General features: G+C 42.4%; 1 pseudogene across 1 annotated transcript in view; it reads right to left on the reverse strand.

Annotated features, from left to right (window-relative positions):
* Positions 1–2,166: 2,166 nt before the first annotated feature.
* LOC147459071 (glycine-rich domain-containing protein 1-like) overlaps positions 2,167–19,646 on the reverse strand; it is a 34,982-nt pseudogene continuing 17,502 nt past the window's right edge. Inside the window, exons 4-10 of the transcript XR_015187832.1 lie at positions 6,217–6,640; positions 4,743–5,285; positions 4,545–4,651; positions 4,285–4,470; positions 3,151–3,306; positions 2,883–3,026; positions 2,167–2,750 (exon numbers count right to left, since the gene is read on the reverse strand). The product of XR_015187832.1 is annotated as a glycine-rich domain-containing protein 1-like (transcript). The remainder of the gene's footprint in view (positions 2,751–2,882; positions 3,027–3,150; positions 3,307–4,284; positions 4,471–4,544; positions 4,652–4,742; positions 5,286–6,216; positions 6,641–19,646) is intronic.

Raw genomic sequence — 19,646 nt, forward strand, 5'->3', positions numbered from 1 at the left:
TTGCAATCTTCATCCGCAGCTCTAAGGGGTTGCTAGAGGGCACCATCAACATGCGTCTGAAAACATAAAACACTTCCAATAGTAGTCTGCCGTAGTTGCTCCCTGAGTTTCAAAACGTCCATAGAGCGTGGATCATCTGAGCATGCATACTGCATTTCAAAAATATGTAAGGAAGAGTCCTCTGCCTTGTCGTCGTCTCTTTGCGTCTCACAACATTGTCGGAGAGTCACTAGTCCTCGTCGTCACCATTGAAGATTCCAATCCTCCTAGTCAGTTGCGTTTGGAAACGCTTTGTCAAAGCACCCTTCAATAGCATTTTAAAATGCTAGGCCGAGCTCTCATAGCCTTGCTCTTCAAGAAAGCTGCCGACAGAGCTTTGCTCTTCATTGCTTCTCGCGGTCCCATGATCACTGCAGCAAAAGCTCTAATACCATGTCAAAGTCGACCGTGCAGAAGCGTAGAGCAATAGGAAGAATACGAGAGAGAGAGAGAGAGAGAGAGAGAGAGAGAGAGAGAGAGAGAGAGAGAGAGAGTAATACCATGTAAAAGTCAACGGTGCAGAAGCGTAGAGCAATAGAGAGAGAGAGAGAGAGAGAGAGAGAGAGAAGCTGAACCAAGCAATCCACCAAAAATTAGTGATTATTACACGTGCATAAACAAAGTATATCATTAAGTGTAAAATTCAGAACGTGAGGTTTATCACGTAGCTGCGTGCACATAATTAGTTTTAGACAATTTCTATTGTAGAAAAAGGCACCTTCATTAGTGCTTGTTATGTAGCAAAGAAAAAAAAAGCTCTTTTTACCCGAAGGGTGATATAATTATGATTATTACTTCGTCTTCCATATTGGAGTAATCACATGGTCACATACTCTATGCAATGGTCTTAGAGAGTTTTCCGTGCTCAATATTACAATAAAAAGTCATTACTAACTAATAACGTGGTTTTATTTATAAAGATGCACATTCTTCACATCCATTACAAATAGAGCTTTGCGTGTTTAACACTAGTTCTGTAATCAGACACTCAAATGTCCTAAGACACTAAAGTGTCCTGTTTTTCTAGCAACTTGTCATAATTTTTTGGTGAATCTAGAAAAAAAATTCATAGGTCACGTTCATATATCAGGTCAGTTATGAAGTGAAGAACAAAGCCAAATTTTACTTTTGCCAAATTTATACCAAATTAAGATTATAATGATAAGTTTTACAATGAAAAAAATCATAGAAATTTAGTGCAATTTTAACAAAATCATCATAAATTGAATATAACTTCTCATCAAAGTAAGATTTTTCATAGATTTCAAGGTGTATGGATAAGAAAAAACTTATTTTAGCAAGAAATGAGCTTCATAACCTATTTATGGGACTAGATTTTTGTTATAAACAAAAAACCAAAATCTTGAAAATGTTGACAAAGAGGAAAATTTTGATCTTTCAAGGCCTCTTTCATTAACATGATGAGGTTATGGGACAAAACCTAAGGTGTACAATGTATCTAAAGGTCAATACCCATCAACCAAGCATTTTTCAAGGGTTCAAACTCATAGACATCTTGTAATATAAACTCATTTTAAAAAATTGTAGTGCGTAATTTCTTGCAAAAAAAACATTGCTATGAAAAACTAATGAAAGTGTGTATATAAATCTCTCACTTGTGTCCATATGAGGTATTTGTATACAAATAAGTGAGATGAAGAGAAAAATCCAAAAGTGGACTTTATTTTAAGGCTTAATTTTGATAGATTAAAAAATCATAATTACATGTGCATTTTTTTGGATATGCCATAAATCAAAAATTGTAGCTTGCATAACCATTAAAAATTATCACTTTATGTGATAGAGTCATAGATCTAATATATGTGCATCATAAGACATTGTAAATTTAAATGAACTAAATGTTTTTTGTGATTGTTAATTGAATTTATAAATGTTGCATATTTGACCCACAGGACTTTCTATATTTAATTTTAATCACAAAGAATTTTTTTCTCACATGACAATTGCAAAAATACCAAACACATATATAAGTAGTTACCACGGAATATTGCATGCACACTGCTCATTTTTTTCTTAGGCTAAAGTACAAGTTCTAATGAAACATTGAATGTTGTTTTACGTAGGTTCTTTTCATGAGTGTAGTTACTAATGAGGTTATGATCAAAAGTGAGGAATTATAATTTCTGAGTACTTTTGAACAACATTTTATAAGTTTGCAAAATCATTTCTTGAGATATATTCTAGATTTCATGTACCATTTTATTTAAATTCGCGAAAAAATAACACTTCTAAAGTGTCATTTTTTGTACCAAACTAGTGTTAACACAAACATTTGCATACATGATTGATATAGCTTTGATACAAGCAGTTGTATACATATTTTACATCTTTTCTTATTTGAATTTGACTGGTGTGTGTGCGTGCACCCACACATTGATGTCTTGTACATAGAAACCAAAGAAATGACTAGCAAGCCCCACCCCCTCAACCTCCTTCACAACCACCTCCACCTCCACAACCACCACCACCAGAACCACCACATCCGGCTCCCCCACATGCACTTCCTCGACAAGCACCAGCTCCACACGACCCTGCGGCTCCACATCCTGATGCCCCAAACATAGAATTGTGTGGTGTATAAAATTTAGAGGACCATTCAATGGGGGGCATATCCCACCAGCAGTAAACTGGAGTCATGGATTTGCTTGTTAATCGATCTCTTCCATCTTTTGTTTCTTAAACAACAGAACCTTCAAAAGCAAAAAAAACAAGAGAAGCTCTTAATGCCAATAGCCGAAATCACAGGCAGAAGAATCTTTTTCTCACAAAAACAACGACAAAGTGTGTGAATAAGCTGATGATAATGGTGATGAAGACCATACCCCACTCATCGGTTGTCCGTATTGATCGACTTGGAGGTTCCCGTTGCGCATTGAATGTGACTTTGACACCTTTCATATCCATCACAGACTTCAAAATAATGCTCGATAGTAGGAGGACAAGAACAACGCTTCTTCAGGTGAGACCTGTAGAGAGTAATTTCCACATTCATATTTGAGAGAGAGAGAGAGAGAGAGAGAGAGAGAGAGAGAGAGAGAGAGAGACCATATCCATAGCATAGTAAAGAAGAAACAAACAAAAATTTAATACCTCCATAGCACCGGTCCTCCAATTGAACAGAGCGGTCGCCTTCCCCACTGATGAATTGACGAGATTGTACCGTAAAAGAGTCACAAAGCCTCCTTCCTCGTCCTCATTAGCATCTCTCACTTCGTAGTCTAGTTTCCGTCCACACACAAGACCTATCTGGAGTGAAAAATGCAATTGATGTTCCCAATCTGTGATCCATAAATGATGCCCATGGAGGATGCCTACTACTCCACGTGACTAGGTGCAACCCTACATGACCCTTATCCAAAGCAAAAATTGCCATGAAAGAGAATATTTGAAGTCACCTACACAGCTGACCAGCTTAGTTGTGTTACTATGCCTTTTTTGGCATAGTAACACAACTAAGCCGGTGTCAAACTCCACACTGCTAGTGATGGTCGGCTGCAATAAGTGGCAACTAAGCCTCGCGTGACCATAGCCTTACTAGTAACAAGAAATGCAGTTTCTTCAGGACGCTTCCTACCGATCTGTTTCGAGAGAGACCACGTTTCTGACCTCTTTATTTTTAATTCTTATTGTGGCTTGTGGGCATTTTGGGTGGCCTTGTGTATGTTTAAGTCCTACGTTAATTTTTTGGGAAAACTACCAAAATACCCCTCTAATTTGTAGAAATTCCCAAAATACCCTTGTAACTATTTTAGTTTGATTGTTCACAATTCCCTAATCTTTATCTTTTTTTGACAATTGAGATCCGTTTGTTGAGTGCTTAGCATGTAATTTGTCACAAATCACCTCCCAAAAAAGACAATTATGTCTAAAAGCCTACATAACCAGTTCAAATTCTAGTTTTAGTATCTTGTATTGGTAGACTATCAGTCTTCTTCTTATGAAAAGCTACAAATTTTTTTATCTTTGGAGAAATTTACTCTCAGAACCAGGGGTATTTTGGGAATTTTGGAAAATTTGAAAGGCATTTTGGGAATTTATGACAAAATATTGGGAATTTCCACAAATTAGAGGGGTATTTTGCTAATTTTCCCTAAAAGAAACGCTCATTTGAACCTTGATCGAAACTCTAAAACTCCGGTAGAGTCCGGTTTTTTCGTTTTTGTTTTTGGTGAGAACTACATGTACAACTCAAACCCTTATAAACCATGAAAGAGAAGTACCTACCTGATACTTCAGACTTCCATTTAGCTCTAGATGTGGTCGGAGGTTCCGTTTTGGATCCACTGTGGATGCCCTTACTATTATTAAGCTGACTACTGTTTTCAAAGAAACCCCAGCATCTTTGTAGTGATAAGGATTGTTTTGATTCTTGGCCCGTTACTACTTGATTTGCGACGGCAGCCACCGTCGCTGCAAGGTCATATGAGAAAACAAGTCAGATATGCTCATAATCTCTTTGTAATTGCACAAGACCATTAAAGTACCTGGAGCAGTCCCTCTCCTGCTGCGACTGCTTCGATACTCCCAACCACCTTGATGGATGTGGATGCACTTTCTAGCTTCTGGTGTACGGGTAAAGCCATCAGAATACCTGCGCACCAAAGCTGAGGATCATGTTCGTCAGCGTGGGTGCACACATGTTTGAATTGGACAAACAATGCAATGGTTAAGATGACACAAACCTAGCACGAATAATGAAAACCTGTCTGTTGGCATGATCAAGAACAATCCTGGTGAGCCAGCATCCACGCCTGTCGAATAAGCCACCCATGCCCATGTAGCCTTTATCGTCTGTGGGAATGGAGTTGATGATGCGGAACAACTGTGGCGCTGGTTGGGGAGGAGTCAAAGACACACACATACAATGATTGACCCTTTGTCACAGGCATTGGGGGCGTCAAAGAAAGCCAGCCACTGCAGGAGAGGGTAGGTGTGCTCAATAGAGACTCCCAGGAAAGAGATGTGTATCCTAGTACCTCACTGCCTGAAAACATCTGGACGACGCTGCTGGAGTGCCTATGAAGCAGCTCCAGTGTAAAGCCCTCAGTGGATTTCTCTTCTTGGAATTTCCAAGTGTGCATCCAAACAGGTTCTGAGTACCTCAAGGGGATTAAGGGTGTCCTTAATTTGAAGGCACTACATTTCTTTTGTAATTGCAGACGTACTTGGATACTACCTCGCCTTTTAGGCAGACCATATTCAGCCCTCAGTATAGTCAAATAGACCTGTAGAAACAAATTATGGAGACCTTGGAGCAATGCATTATAGCTTGAACTTGATTTCAAGACTAAATTGGCTCTTGTACAATTACAAGTTCATCAAATGGTCTTCCTACAGCACGATGTGATCAGACGATCTTCCAGGCACAACACATGGAAGCATAGAGTTTGATTGATGATATCAGCAATGGAGTTCTTTTCATCTGCGTATAACTATGTGCAATAGGAGAATGATGTTAGGAGTATGAAAAAGGTATATCAATCTTGACAACATTTTGGGGAAGAAAATGGCACTATAGTTACATGAGCCCCATTCCTTTTAGGATTGGACCAGTGGGATAGGCTTTTGTTCTCTTCGCCTTCATGACTTCCATGCCGTAATGGGCCTGGAGGTTCTTGGTACACAGGTGAAAATTGTGTATATGCAGTTTGAGAGCCATATGAAAAAACTCTGATCTTTGCAGAAAAACATGAAACTAATGCAACCAGATCATACCCCAACCACACAAAAATATGAAAACACTGCTGCAATTTGTTTGTGCCAGGAAGTTTGAATCAATTCCAAGGTTGCATTCCAAACACATATTTATCAATCTTCCCACACCTAACCATAAATACAGTACAGGTATTCAGTACTTTATGTACTGGTTGTTATTTATACGCACACTCAAATAAACAAGCGCGCGTCTATGCATGCATGTACTTAAGGTTGTGTACATATGATGTGTACATGCATGTACATATGCTTGTCTAGTATATACATGCATGCATGTATGTATACATGCATTTACATGTATACAAGCATGCATAAGTAGACATGTACATTCAATACCTATATTGGTAGTGATGACCCATTCTACACAACATTTTCTTCGTACCATACTCATCATACCTATCCACCTTGATCAAATCAGCATAGAAATAGAACCAGACAGACCGGCATGGTTTCTCGCGGAGCTATTGGAGTGAAGTTTGAGGGAGTTCCAACAGCAGGAACTTGAGAGGATGAGCGGACTGGGGCTGGTGGTTCACCTCTGTACATGGCACCTGCGTGTTCGTATACACTACCATAACTATGCAGCCACCTTTCAGAAGTTTGACGAAATCCCTCATCTAGTTTTTTGCCACTGCTCCTATCTGTGTCAGTATCATCATGTTCAAGCACTCTTCCAAGTATACATGTTAAATCCTCAAGAGTACACCTTCGGGTTCAGCTGATGAGCATGCCACATTAAGTCTATGTCATAAGTAGGAACCAAAAAGACTTTGCAACCAGTCATCTTGAACAAATGCAAGAAAGCCTTGTAACGCTGCTCCGCAGCACTCAAGAAGCTCTCCTCCATCATGTGAGGCTTGGAAACCTGGTTCATCATATTAAGATCCTAGAGTTATCCTGAGCTCGATGGAAGTACTTAACATACATACACTCAGGCATGCAGATATGCAAGGGTGTGCATGTATAGATGTAGCTATGCAGGCATGCATGCATGTGGTTTTGTGCCTAAATGCATTTGTATACACATACATACATACACACATTGATACTTTCTACAGCATACATACATAGGCATTCATATATATACATACACACACCCACACCTAGTGATACCACAAGCATACATATATAGACACTCATATATACGACATGCACGCACACACACATGCACATGTGGTTTGTGAGGAAACCAGTTTTGTATTGCCGAGTACATAAAAGCCCTGAGATGCTCTCTCTCTCTCTCTCTCTCTCTCTCTCTCTCTCTCTCTCTCTCTCTCTCTCTCTCTGTGTGTGCGCATGCATGTATGCGCAAAAGAAGGGTACCCTTTTGTATTATGTAACCAAAATTACAGGACCGGAATAATTACATCAGCCCATAGGCATACAACGATAACGGATCTAATAGTGAAAATGACAAAAACGGAGCGCATAACAATATAAAATATACTTGGATAAATAAACTTAATTACTTAATACTAAACCAAAGAATATAGAGAGAAATAGAGAGAGTAACAGGAACATGATCAATCAAACCACAAAATTTCTCACAAGACCGGAACCATCCAGCTTGACAATCACTCCAAGGTGTACTCGGTACAGATTGGAGCCACTTGAAGGTTTGATGATCTTTACAAACAATTAAGTATCCATCATGCAAAAAATACTTCTTAGACTTTAGAGAAGAAATGACAGAGAGAGGTTCCTTTTCATGCAGTGACTGATTCTTTTTTGAAGTAAGTGATTGTGTATTGAGGGAAACTAGTGGATTGTGTGCTTTTTCCTCTTTCAAAACATGAGAGTGAGAGATTCATGAAAAAGACGGAATATTCTTCTCACAACGAATAACCACGGGAGAGGCACCTTCGACCGCAAGAGAGAGAGTGTTTTCTTTCCAACTAACTCGTGGATGAAAACTTTTAAACCATTGAATGCCAAAAATCATATCACATCCAGACAGAAACTTAAGACGAAATCCTATGTTTTGAACAGAGACTGTCACATTATGACATTCATGTGTTAGTGATGAGTGCATGCCACGAGAAAATCCAAAGACCACAATGGGATCCATTGGAATAGCTTCTCACCGTGCACTCTTCACAAGAGAATCACTAATCACATCATGCATACTGTCAGCATCAATGTCACGTGACACATCCAACCCTACGTGTCTGTGGACAAGCTACAGCATAACAGGGTTCAGTCAGTCAAGTCAGTCAAGATTAGAAGTGACTGGCACTTTTGTGAGTCTATTTGTAGACCATGCATGCCCAGTCACTTAGTATAGATGCATATCCTCTGGTTGCACACAGCACGATCATCAATATTCCCATCAGAATCCATTAGAATCAGTTAGGGGATTTTTCCAATGCATTTAGTCTATTTTCCCTATTTTTGACATTTTTCACTTATTAATTTAAGTGACTTTCCAACAAAAGTAGGTAGGGCAATTTTGCTAAGTTTGTATATAAGCAAACCCAAGTTAGCACTCGATGGCAGAAGAGGCAACAGGAGCCAAGCTCAGCAGGCAACTTCTCACAAGACCCTTGGTGGATTCCCTCCAAGCAAGAACCATCGCCCAAGGCTTTCCCTCTCCTAGCGTTTTTGGGAAGCATCACCAAGCCTGACGTTTCTGCATCAGCGACCCATCACCACAGGAACCCCCCCCATCAGCTAGCGTTTTTGGATATCCCAGCTCCTAGAGTTTTTGAAGCAACATGCCCTAGAGTTTTTTGTTCACATCAGCCCTAGCCTTTTCAGACATCAGATTTCAACCATGAAATAGTTGCAGATTCCAAGCAATGAAAACCATCGAGATCAGCCCAAAGAAGTAGCAGATTCGAGCCGGAAAGACCATAAGTTTTCAGCCTAAAGAAACCTCAGTTTTCAGCCCTAAACCTGCAGATTTTCAGCGACAAAGATCCACAGAAACAACCCCCCAAATCAGCGTTTTTGGATTGTAGCAGATTTCAGCCCATAGCGTTTTTGGACAGCACTAGAAAGATTGCAGATTTCAGCCCTAGTGTCGTCGTCGTCATCCTCGTCGTCATCGCCGACATAGCCTAGACTTGCATTAGTCCCATGAATTCCATTTGTACCAGATTGTGCAATCATAAGTAGACCACTCTCGTCGACGAGGGTGGGGCCTTCGGAGGAGGGTTTTACGTCTCTGGTGTCATATCTCTCTTAACTCTCTATCTCTCAGTTTCAAACACTTGCACGCACAGTGTCCATTCACTTTGTTTGTGATCATAGCATTCTCTCATTAAGAACGGAAGGCTCTCCCTTCCATAAGAACAAAAGGAACCCTTGAGCCCAGTTCGGAGCACTCATCTTGAGCAAAGCGCAAACATTCATTCCGCTGCACCTAACATTGGTATCAGAGCTTTGGCAGTGTTCTATATCACTCAAGGAAAGAACCACAAGAATCACAAGAATTTTTTTGCTTGTTGCGGTCGCACGAACCCAAGTTCGCTTGGGCGTGTCGATTTCTAATCGTGTTTTTGAAGAGTGACAGGAATCCCAGGAAAGGGCTTGTCCAACCTCCCCTTGTGTCTCTTTTCACTCATTGAGAGCGGACCGTGCACTTAGCGGCTGGCCAATCGACGTGAGGTGGGAAAAAGCAACCTTGGTGTGAGCGCAAGGCCGCCAAGGGGTGCGCCCGCGGAAAAGAGCAGAACTCGGGTGAAGAGAAGATCCTTCTCAAACACAGTTTGCAAGCGAAAGAAGAACCTCGAGAACCTCAAGACCCTCAAGAACCCAGGAACCCAAGTTCCTCGTGAACTTAAGAACCCAAGACCACAAGAACCAATAAGAACCCACGACTTCAGAATGGTCATCACTCGAAGCGGAATGGATACTTTGCTTAGAGGTGATGAGCATGAGAGAGGCGAAGAAGAATTTTCCTCACCAGGAGGTTTTTCCGACCCTCCCCTTCTCCCATCTACATCAAGGATTGCACTAACTCCTATGGATGCTTTGGAGCTGATGTTTATGGAAAGGAACTTAGAACGCGAAGCAAGAAAAGCAGAAATGGAGCGCGAGCACCAAGAAAGAATGACAGCCATAGTATGTGAGCGCAAGCAAGCACACTTTGAAGCCAAAGAACGACAAGCCAAATTGGATCGTGAGCGCGCAGAAAGACAAGCAGAGAACAAAGCAATACAAGAACAGAGCGACCGACAAAACAAAGAATTATGGCGACTCTATTCTCAAGTTCAGGCACAGATGCAAGAGATTTGGGGAAAGGAGACTCTCTCAGTCTCTTCTTCTCCAAAGCATGACCCACAGGATTTGCGTGATTATGAGAAGCATGATGAATTGAATGACAATGATTTGCATGATGATTTGAATGACAAGCATGATGATTTGGATGACAAAGATAAGCATGATGATTTGAATGATATTGCTAAGCATGATGATTTGGATGCCAATGACAAGCATGATGATTTGCATGATCAAGATGTGATTTCTCACGAGCATGATAATTTGCATGATCAAGATGTGATTTCTCACAAGCATGATAAGTTGCATGAAAAAGATGTGATTGTTCACAAGGATGATGAGTTAAGTGGATGCTTTTCTAGCGAAGCTAACCTCGTTGTAGATTCGATCAATCACGAAGAACCGATCTTGGCTCTTGAGCCTAGATCCAAAGAACCCCTTCAGGAAGAAGCGATCTTGGCTCTCGAGCCTATGTCTAAAGAACCCTCACAGGAAGTATTATGTGTTCGCATGATTGATACGCACGCATTGGTCGAGTGTTTCATTCGTGATCGTTTCCTATATTTTAGTCAGCGTCTTTATGTGACCCCTTTTACTAGGCATGACATATTGTACGTTGAGCACGTTTCACTCATGAATAAGCACGAGTGTATGCGGATTTTTCATGAATATTTGAAAAGTATATATGTAAAGAAGTCACATTCCATGTCTCTTCCTTGGCATGACACAGTTTCCGAACGAGCACATGAACGTATGAGCACCAAGCGTGGACATTTCCATTGTGTTTTGCCACAGTTGATTGCTCTAAATCATTCGATCTCATTATTTGCATGTGTTTGATGAACGGGTTGTCACTCAGTCTGTATGTTCATCTACATTGCATACACAGTCTTTAGCGAAGACAAGATTTTTTCCACTCACTTTACATGGAATAGGTATGTTCATGGTTTTGTGTTGGAAATGGTTTCAGGAATTTTCAGCCATGGAGATTCTTGAAGAAGAAAGAAGCATGACTAAAGATGAAGTTGAAGCATCGAAAGAGCCACAGAAGACTTTGTGTCGCTTTCGGCGCGGCCCAAAGAAGCAAGCGTTGCAGACCTTTATGAAGTTCAAGTACCGCACGACCCACACATCAGAGTGGGCCGGCGAAGAATCCCTTCCAGGATTCCGGATGCTATTGGCGATCTCCCTCGACGCCATACAGTTCGGTACCAGTACCTCACTTTGAAAAGGAGGGGATGTCACATGACACATCCAACCCCGTGTCCGTGGACAAGCTACACCATAACAGGGTTCAGTCAGTCCAGTCAGTCTAGATTAGAAGTGATCTGGCACTTTTGTGAGTTTATTCGTAGACCGTGCATGCCCAGTCACTTACTATAGATGCATATCCTCTGGTTGCACACAGCATGATCATCAGTATTCCCATCAGAATCCATTAGAATCAGTTAGGGGATTTTTCCAGTGCATTTAGCCTATTTTCCCTATTTTTGACATTTTCACTTATTAATTTAAGTGACTTTCCAACAAAAGTAGGTAGGGCAATTTGCTAAGTTTGTATATAAGCAAACCCAAGTTAGCACTCAATGGAAGAAGAGGCAACAGGAGCCAAGCTCAGCACGCAACTTCTCACAAGACCCTTGGTGGATTCCCTCCAAGCAAGAACCATCGCCCAAGGCTTTCCCTCTCCTAGCGTTTTTGGGAAGCATCACCAGGCCTGGCGTTTCTGCATCAGCGACCCATCACCACAGGAACCCCCCCCATCAGATAGCGTTTTTGGATATCCCAGCTCCTAGCGTTTTTGAAGTAGCATGCCCTAGCTCACATCAGCCCTAGCGTTTTCTTACATCAGATTTCAACCATGAAATAGTTGCAGATTCCAAGCAATGAAGACCATCAAGATCAGCCCAAAGAAGTAGCAGATTCGAGCCGGAAAGACCATCAGTTTTTAGCCTAAAGAAACCTCAGTTTTCAGCCCTAAACCTGCAGATTTTCAGCGACAAAGATCCACAGAAACAACCTCCCAAATCAGCGTTTTTGGATTGTAGCAGATTTCAGTCCATAGTGTTTTTGGACAGTAGTAGAAAGATTGCAGATTTCAGCCCTAGTGTCGGCCTCGTCATCCTCGTCGTCATCGTCGACATAGCCTAGACTTGCATCAATCCCGTAAATTCCATTTGTACCAGATTGTGCAATCATAAGTAGACCACTCTTGCCGACGAATGGGGCCTTCGGAGGAGGGTTTTACAACGTCTCTGGTGTGGTATCTCTCTTAACTCTCTATCTCTCAGTCTCATACACTTGCACGCACAGTGTCCATTCACTTTGTTTGTGATCATAGCATTCTCTCATTAAGAACGGAAGGCTCTCCCTTCCATAAGACAAAAGGAACCCTTGAGCACAGTTCGGAGCACTCATCTTGAGCAAAGCGCAAACATTCATTCCACTGCACCTAACAATCAAACAAAATCACAATATGTTGACCGTTCACATGACCATAACACTTCATGAGAGACTAATTTAGATGATCATTAGAACTTGGAGCACATTAAGTTTCTCATTGATGAAACTAACAGAAGATATGGATGCTTTTGTGGGTTAATTGGATGCTTTCTTAGGACAATCTCTTTTTATGTGACTAATAGTGTGATACTGAAAACGTCTTCCTTCTTTTCCATATGTCACAAGACGGGCACCACGTGCCAATAGAGAAGAACAAACTGAACAGACTTTTAGCACTTCAATAACAACTAAACTGAAAGAGAGAGACGATACGCGACACGGAGTGGCGGAATTCCACCCCAGAGAGTATTGGCCCCAAATCTTGGCGCCCCTTTCGGTATTTCTTTATATTGCATCAACTCAGCACAAGTTGGAACTCCAAACTCTGCACCTTCTCCAGGAAGCATGCCAAAGAATGAGCCCTTAGCACATATTTAAAGGCCCTAGGCCCCAAAAGCAGTTTACATCAAAAGCCTTCAAACTCAAAAGCTTCTAGTTCGAAAGCAATGCCAAAAAGCTGCCAGCGTAAATCATGGAAATGCGTACAACAGTCAGCACAAAACATGAAAATCCGTACAGCCTGCCACGTCATCATGTCAGCGCAATTTTCGGAATTTGTCCATACAGTTGCCATGTCATCAATATTGACGCAAGTCTTTCTCTGTGTGTGTGGGTCTTGCTTTATTTTAATCCTTTATGTCTCTTGGGGCCCCATCGGACGGGATCCCCATAAGTTGGTAGGACTTCTTCTTCTGTTACTTGTTCTTCTTAGAGTTTAGGCCCCTTGGCCGGCATCTGCAAGTTGGCTCCCTTCTTCAGGGCTTTGACACGTAAGCAGTTTATGACATCTCCCCTTCTTGAAGGAGAGTAATCGTTCGCCATTTCAGCATATCTACAAAACAACTGAAGTTAGCTCGAAAATTTCCGAGGGTTAGTCTGAGGACAAGCAGTTTGCTCTTTTTTTTGTTAAGGAGTTAGCTTCTCCTTTGGGCTCTTTTGATCAAGGAGTTAGCTTCTCCTTTGTCTAGATCGGAACCCTTGATATGCTGGCGTAGTAAAATTAGCCATCACACCCTGACCGCACTTATCTTCCATGGGTGTCTTGATGCACAATAATTACATACATAGGCAATCTCATCCAATTAGGAATATTCAGTAGTTGGCACATCACAATGCAACACAAATGCTTACATATGTATGTTACAAGACACAACAAACAGCGCCGCTGAGAACTCCCCCGAGACAAACGATCTACGGTGTGAGGCTACTCAACAACTACCTCACCACTCCCCCTGCAAATAACCTAAAAAGGTCCAGGCCATGAGCTCAGAGAACTGTACAACCAAACGCTCCCTAGACCGCAATCTGCATCACTTGGAGGTTCAAGCATACAACCAAACGCTGCCCAAGCATCGGCCAGTGTCGTTTGGAGGTTTTCTAGCATACAACGGAACGCTCCCCAGGCATCGGCCTGCGTCATTCCAAGGTTTTCAAACATACAACGAAACGCTCCCCAGGCATTGGCCTGCGTCGTTCCGAGGTTTTCTAGCATACAACGGAACGCTCCCTAGTCATCGGCCTGCGTCGTTTCGAGGTTTTCAAACATACAAGGAAACGCTCCCCAGGCATCGGCCTGCGTCATTCCGAGGTTCAAGCAATACCAAAACAATATTTCTCACTTCTCCACTCTAGAGTAAAATGACCAATCGATAAAACCAGTATTAAAACTGTCACGACAATGGAGGTCAAGGACCTGCTGGCCAAGGACCGGCTGCCCAGTGGAGAAGGGATCCCCAAGCCAAGGGGCTATAAAAAGGGTGGTTGGGCGGAGGATCGTTCACTGCAGTTCCTAGGACTTACATTGGTATTAGAGCTTGGTGCGAGAAAGGGAAAAGTAGGACTTGCTTTTTCATTTTGCATGTTGCATGAAAGAAGCAGGGCAAATCTGCATGCCGCTCTTGGGTCGTGGGCTGCTATCCCAAGCCGGGGAGGAAGGAGAAACCGAAGTCTGCTGGCTCGTGTGCTGTCGCTCTAAGCCGGGGGGGAAGAACCGTGGTAGGGCCTCTTGAGGCGAGGGGAGGTGACGGTCGACTTGCTCAAAACCCGAAGCTGTGGAGCTCTACGGGAGTGCGAGGGCCAGCTGTACAAAACACGTCACTGCGGCGGGCAAGGCCGAGCAAAGCACGCGACAAGGTCTCTCTTGGCGGCTCTGCAGCACGCGACATCGCCAAGATTTGCTTCATTTTCATACTGCAGTGCCCTAAGGCCTTTGGCCTTGGGCAAATTCTTTAAGATAGGGTGCATGCCCACCCCGGCATACACCCCATACAAGCAACATACGACCTCTCAACATACATAGTTTGGCAAGTCTTGCTTCTTGACGCACTTGTAGATTTTGGCCATTTTTTTGAGCTCCGCAAGTACTGACAACCAGAAATTGAGGATCCAAAGGTGCCGACGAACGTTTGCACGATCCTTCATCAAGTCTCCATTCGGCGACTTGCAACTTGCCGAACTGCATAAGATGCAAGCAAGTTATTTGAGAAGCTCGAATTTCTCGACACCTTCAATTTCATCGACGATTTGAAGTTCCTCGGCGATTTCAACTCTCACAAATTCTGCCGCGGTTTGGAATTCACCTTCTTTACGACCGCAGGCGGAATTAGCACGGCTAATCACCGGCCTCTGCTACGAGTTTCTGCGTTCGGTACGGCTACGAGCTTTTTTGTACTCCAAGGTATTGTTTTCTCTTTTGTTCGCACAACACGTTTTCGCCATGAGTACGGAAATTGATGATCAACAAATCTTTGACTTTGAATACCTGGAGTCTGCTCCACCTGTGGATGCCGCATGGTCGGATACTCTCACAAAGGGTACCCATGTGGCAACAGGGACGGATGATGCATACCCAGGCAGTCTATCTCTCTCTCTGCGAGAATCTACACCTCCTCCTCAGAGTGTTTTTTATATTCTGGAGGATGATAGTAACTTGCCGGATGCCAGGGAGTTTGTCACTCGACAAGACTGGCAAACTTTTGATGCCCAATTTCGCAAGCTAGCTGTACAGGTCCAAATATTGGCTACGCAAGAGAAAAATCTCACACGATCAATTTACAATATGCTACCACAATTAGCTTCTCACTTGCTGAACCCAAGAGGTTGTCTGTCCAGCAGTTATGACCAAAGAGGTCCAGCAGGCACAAGAGAAATCGGTTGTAGATACAGATCTCGTCGTGACCAACGTGGTCAGAAAGCGACTATCACAATCCGACTTTCAACGGGTAAAAAAGTAAAAAATTATGCTTCTATTGCTTAGGACCGCATCAAAAAAAGCAGTGTCCACATGTACGACGACGTAAGCATGATGCATGAGTTAGTGACTCGACATAAACTCCAGTTTTGGTGCAGGGCACAATAGTTATATGTCTTTTGAACATGTTATGCTCACACATTTTCTCATACTTGCATGTGGATTTTCATAGTACTGTACGTTTTTTGAATTCGGTAGTGTATGCCCCAATTTCTTTTCTGGTATAGTAATCTTTGGGACGACCAGTTATATAATCTCGGCTTATACTGTCAGCCGAAAACATTACAAGATGCATACAAGATCACAACATTAGGTGTATATGATACACATGTCCCACAATTTTACGTTTCGCATTTCCTTTGGACAATATTGTTTGTTGTGCACAACCAAATGCTTGACCAATTTCACGAGAAGCAAGGCTTCTAATTCGTGCTACGATTCACTTGGCGTCAAGAGCAGTGGCAACCAAGTTTGGGGCATCTACATTAATCGGGATATCATCTCACTGCATCCCTACTAATCTAGCCGATGCAAGGCACTTATGCTGTTGACTTTTACGTTTACGGTTGTCACGTTAGACAAGGGCTTCCACTTTTGTATGCAAGGCATGCTACCCAGGTGGTATAAAGTACGCTTGTGCTCTCACACAGTCACTATGTCAAGGACAATATTAGTTATGAATTGTTTCCCATAATTTTCTTTTTGGTTGGCCATATTTAGGTTCTCCTCGCCCCCTACATAGTGGAACGGTCCCGGTACGATTTCGGTTACCTCTCTCGATGGGAGCGTCATCCAGGTAGATTGTTGCATGCTAATAGGATAAGCTGCAGACTAAGCATAAGATGCACACGAGCTTGGGCACCAACTATACACGTCATACCAGTTTAAGGAAAGTTCCTCAGCCCGTATGCACTCCTCTCTCTTTCTTATTTCTCTCAAGGAATAATGAACATGTTTTTGCTTGTGAGTCAGCCTGAGCCAAGGTGCTCTAACTCTCAGCTAGAACTTGGGCAAGATGCCATCCAAGTTAGTCTTCATCGGTTCGTCGATTGAACACTAGTTGCCAAAGGGCTAGTAGTCACACACGCTGGCTAAGAGTCATTGTCAGATCTAGGGTAAGATCCAATTGTTGGCATTCCTAGGTGATTGTTCTCCAGCTTGAACAAATGTACCCAGTGGACTCCCCATCGATGTTAATGGCCTAGCAAGAGTCTTGCCATTACATATGTTTTTGGGTATTTTGTAAGTACTACATGTTTTAGTGCAAAGATTGAGATAAGTTTTTGATGGCCTATAGCACGGCGTTTAGATGCAGCAAGCATTTCAAACAGCATGGCTATCCATACGAGCTTGGAGTCTCGCCCAGCGTGGATCTCCCATTTTCTCTATAGCACTGGACATGCATATAGGAGCACAGTTTTGTGATATGACCACATATGTGATTAGTAAATCACACAATACGTGTTGATGGTCATTTTTGGACACTTTCACACTTTGTTTTTCAAGAAAACTATCTGCCAAGGGATAGTCAAAACGTTCTTTCCAAACTTTCACCACGGGGATTGGTTTGTCAAGATATACCTAGGGGTTTGGATTGCCAAGGCAACACCAGGGTCACAAGTTCACTTTCTTTATCTTCACTAATCTCTAATGTTAGTGATTAGCAGGTCGAAGAAATTTTTGATATGATACGCTTACAAGTTGAGGGTTGTACTTGACTTCCGGGTAAGTATCAGGTAATTTCCACCTCCTCGTAAGTAAATTTTTTTGGATTTATTTTCCTTTCCAATTAAGTTTGTTTGCGTTATATAACCGGGATGTTTGAGCTAGAAGGCTTTCATCCAGCTTGCTCTTTAGCCAAGTACCAAGGTCATGGACGAGCATAGCATTTTGAGAAAATATTGTTATTTTCTCCCTCCCTGTTCATCATGATACCGTAATGGGTTTGAATCTTGTTGAAACAATTACAGATCTACATGGTACGGTTCTCTTTGGCACATGTTGTCACATGGGACACAACATGGTCTAGGAACTCAAGGAGTTCGGTTTAGCTAGTGTGGAGCAATGATAATGAGGGTCCCTCTCACTCGTGTCGCGGAGTGTTCTTAGTTACCTCCACATACAAGTACAATTGTGCTTGATGAATGTCGCTTTCTCTGCCATCCTTACTTGAGACATATTCCACATGTGGTGAATATGAGTCTCTGGGACAAACACTGGTGCCTAATTCCTAATGATGTGTCGCGACGAAGTCCCTACATGTTGATCGCATCCGTTTATTCGACCATTTGGAGCACAACGTATAAGGAACAATTTCATTGGCCAGAAATTGTTACTGAGTACAGACTTGTTACGATTACGAGTGCTGTGAAACTACCTTAACGGAGGGTCGTTTCTCCATATAGCCAAGTATGCTAAGTTACTCAGAATGTCTCATGGTTGGTACCTAGGTGTGACTGAGCTTTCACATTCTGATGGTCCAACTCTTGTTGCAAGGCTTTCACGTACGTGCCGTGGAAAGTCTCGTCATAGAATTGCGGTTCGGATTTGTTTGTGTTAAATGCATGCACACTAGGTGTTATGGGCCCTAGTGTTTAACACAAATTTGTTCGGAGCGGCATGCCAATTCATGGACTTTTTTGTCTCTGCAATTTTTTGCACTTCAAGTGCAACTTTTCAAGCCGATTTATGAGTTTACATCCTACCGTACAAGGTAACGACTCAAGATGGGTGTCTATGGATGGTCTATACTCTATGAGCTTACTCCACTCCAACCCGCTTTAAACCTAGTTGGTTGCCTCCACTCCATATCGAGTATATGGCTAGATACTCACTTGTTGAGTCAAAGTTATCGTCAGTCGTGGAAGACTATCTGTAAGTGGTTGGGGCAAGTACTTCTGGCATGTAACCTTCATTAGGGGTGAACATGTAGTTCTATGTGTTCTAAAATTTTCACCAGTCTGACATGAGGAAACTCCCTATTATGTCCCTCAGTAGCTATGAGCTTTTCAAGATACTCACGCGAGTTGGAAATTGGCTCACAACTTCATGGAAAGTTGTGCCAAGGTTTTCTTGCATTTTTCCAGTATCTTTCAGAAAGTCTGAAAACTGGTTATGTCTTTAGACACCTTTTAGTTGTGGTTACTCCTTTAAAGTGGTTGCAAAAGGACAAGAATGTTGAAAATCAAGATGTTGCTCTTGGTTTCATTGAACCTCCTCACTGCACCAAGTATCAGTCATCAGGACAATTGGCCTGCGTAAGGGATGTCAATAAGGAAAACATCAGTTCTCTTACGAAGATACTATCACTTGTGTTTTCGAGGACGAAAACGCTTCTCCAAGGGGGGAGTAATGTCAGACCAAGGGCCACCCTGGAGGTCAAGGACCTGGCCAAGGGCCGGCTGCCCAGTGGAGAAGGGATCCTGCAAGCCAAGGGGCTATAAAAAGGGTGGTTGGGTGGAGGATCGTTCACGGCAGTTCCCAAGGTCTTACAAAAACCAGAGTCAAACATTTCAAATCGGCACCAAAACAGATTCAACACAAATACCATCCATTTCAAACAGAATCACCAAACAAGTTCTCAAACAGATTTCAAACTTAAAAAGCAATCTCGACATCAATCGAGCTCGAAAAGTGAATTGACTTTCCATCCTGAAACCTGCACCAAACATTAGGGTTAGGTTCATTCCATAAGGTCGTAGCCGAGCACAGCACGGTCCATCAGCTCTTGGACAGACAATGTTTCTTTGGCGGAGATGGTAGTCCCAAGAAAGCAATTGCACTAAACCTCAAAGGTCATCTACTGAAGAAGAGACATCTACTAAGAGATGTCGAGAAA

The sequence above is a fragment of the Adiantum capillus-veneris genome, chromosome 4 (assembly GCF_014529385.1).
Source record: "Adiantum capillus-veneris isolate H3 chromosome 4, ASM1452938v2, whole genome shotgun sequence".
NCBI classification, from domain to species: Eukaryota; Viridiplantae; Streptophyta; class Polypodiopsida; order Polypodiales; family Pteridaceae; genus Adiantum; species Adiantum capillus-veneris.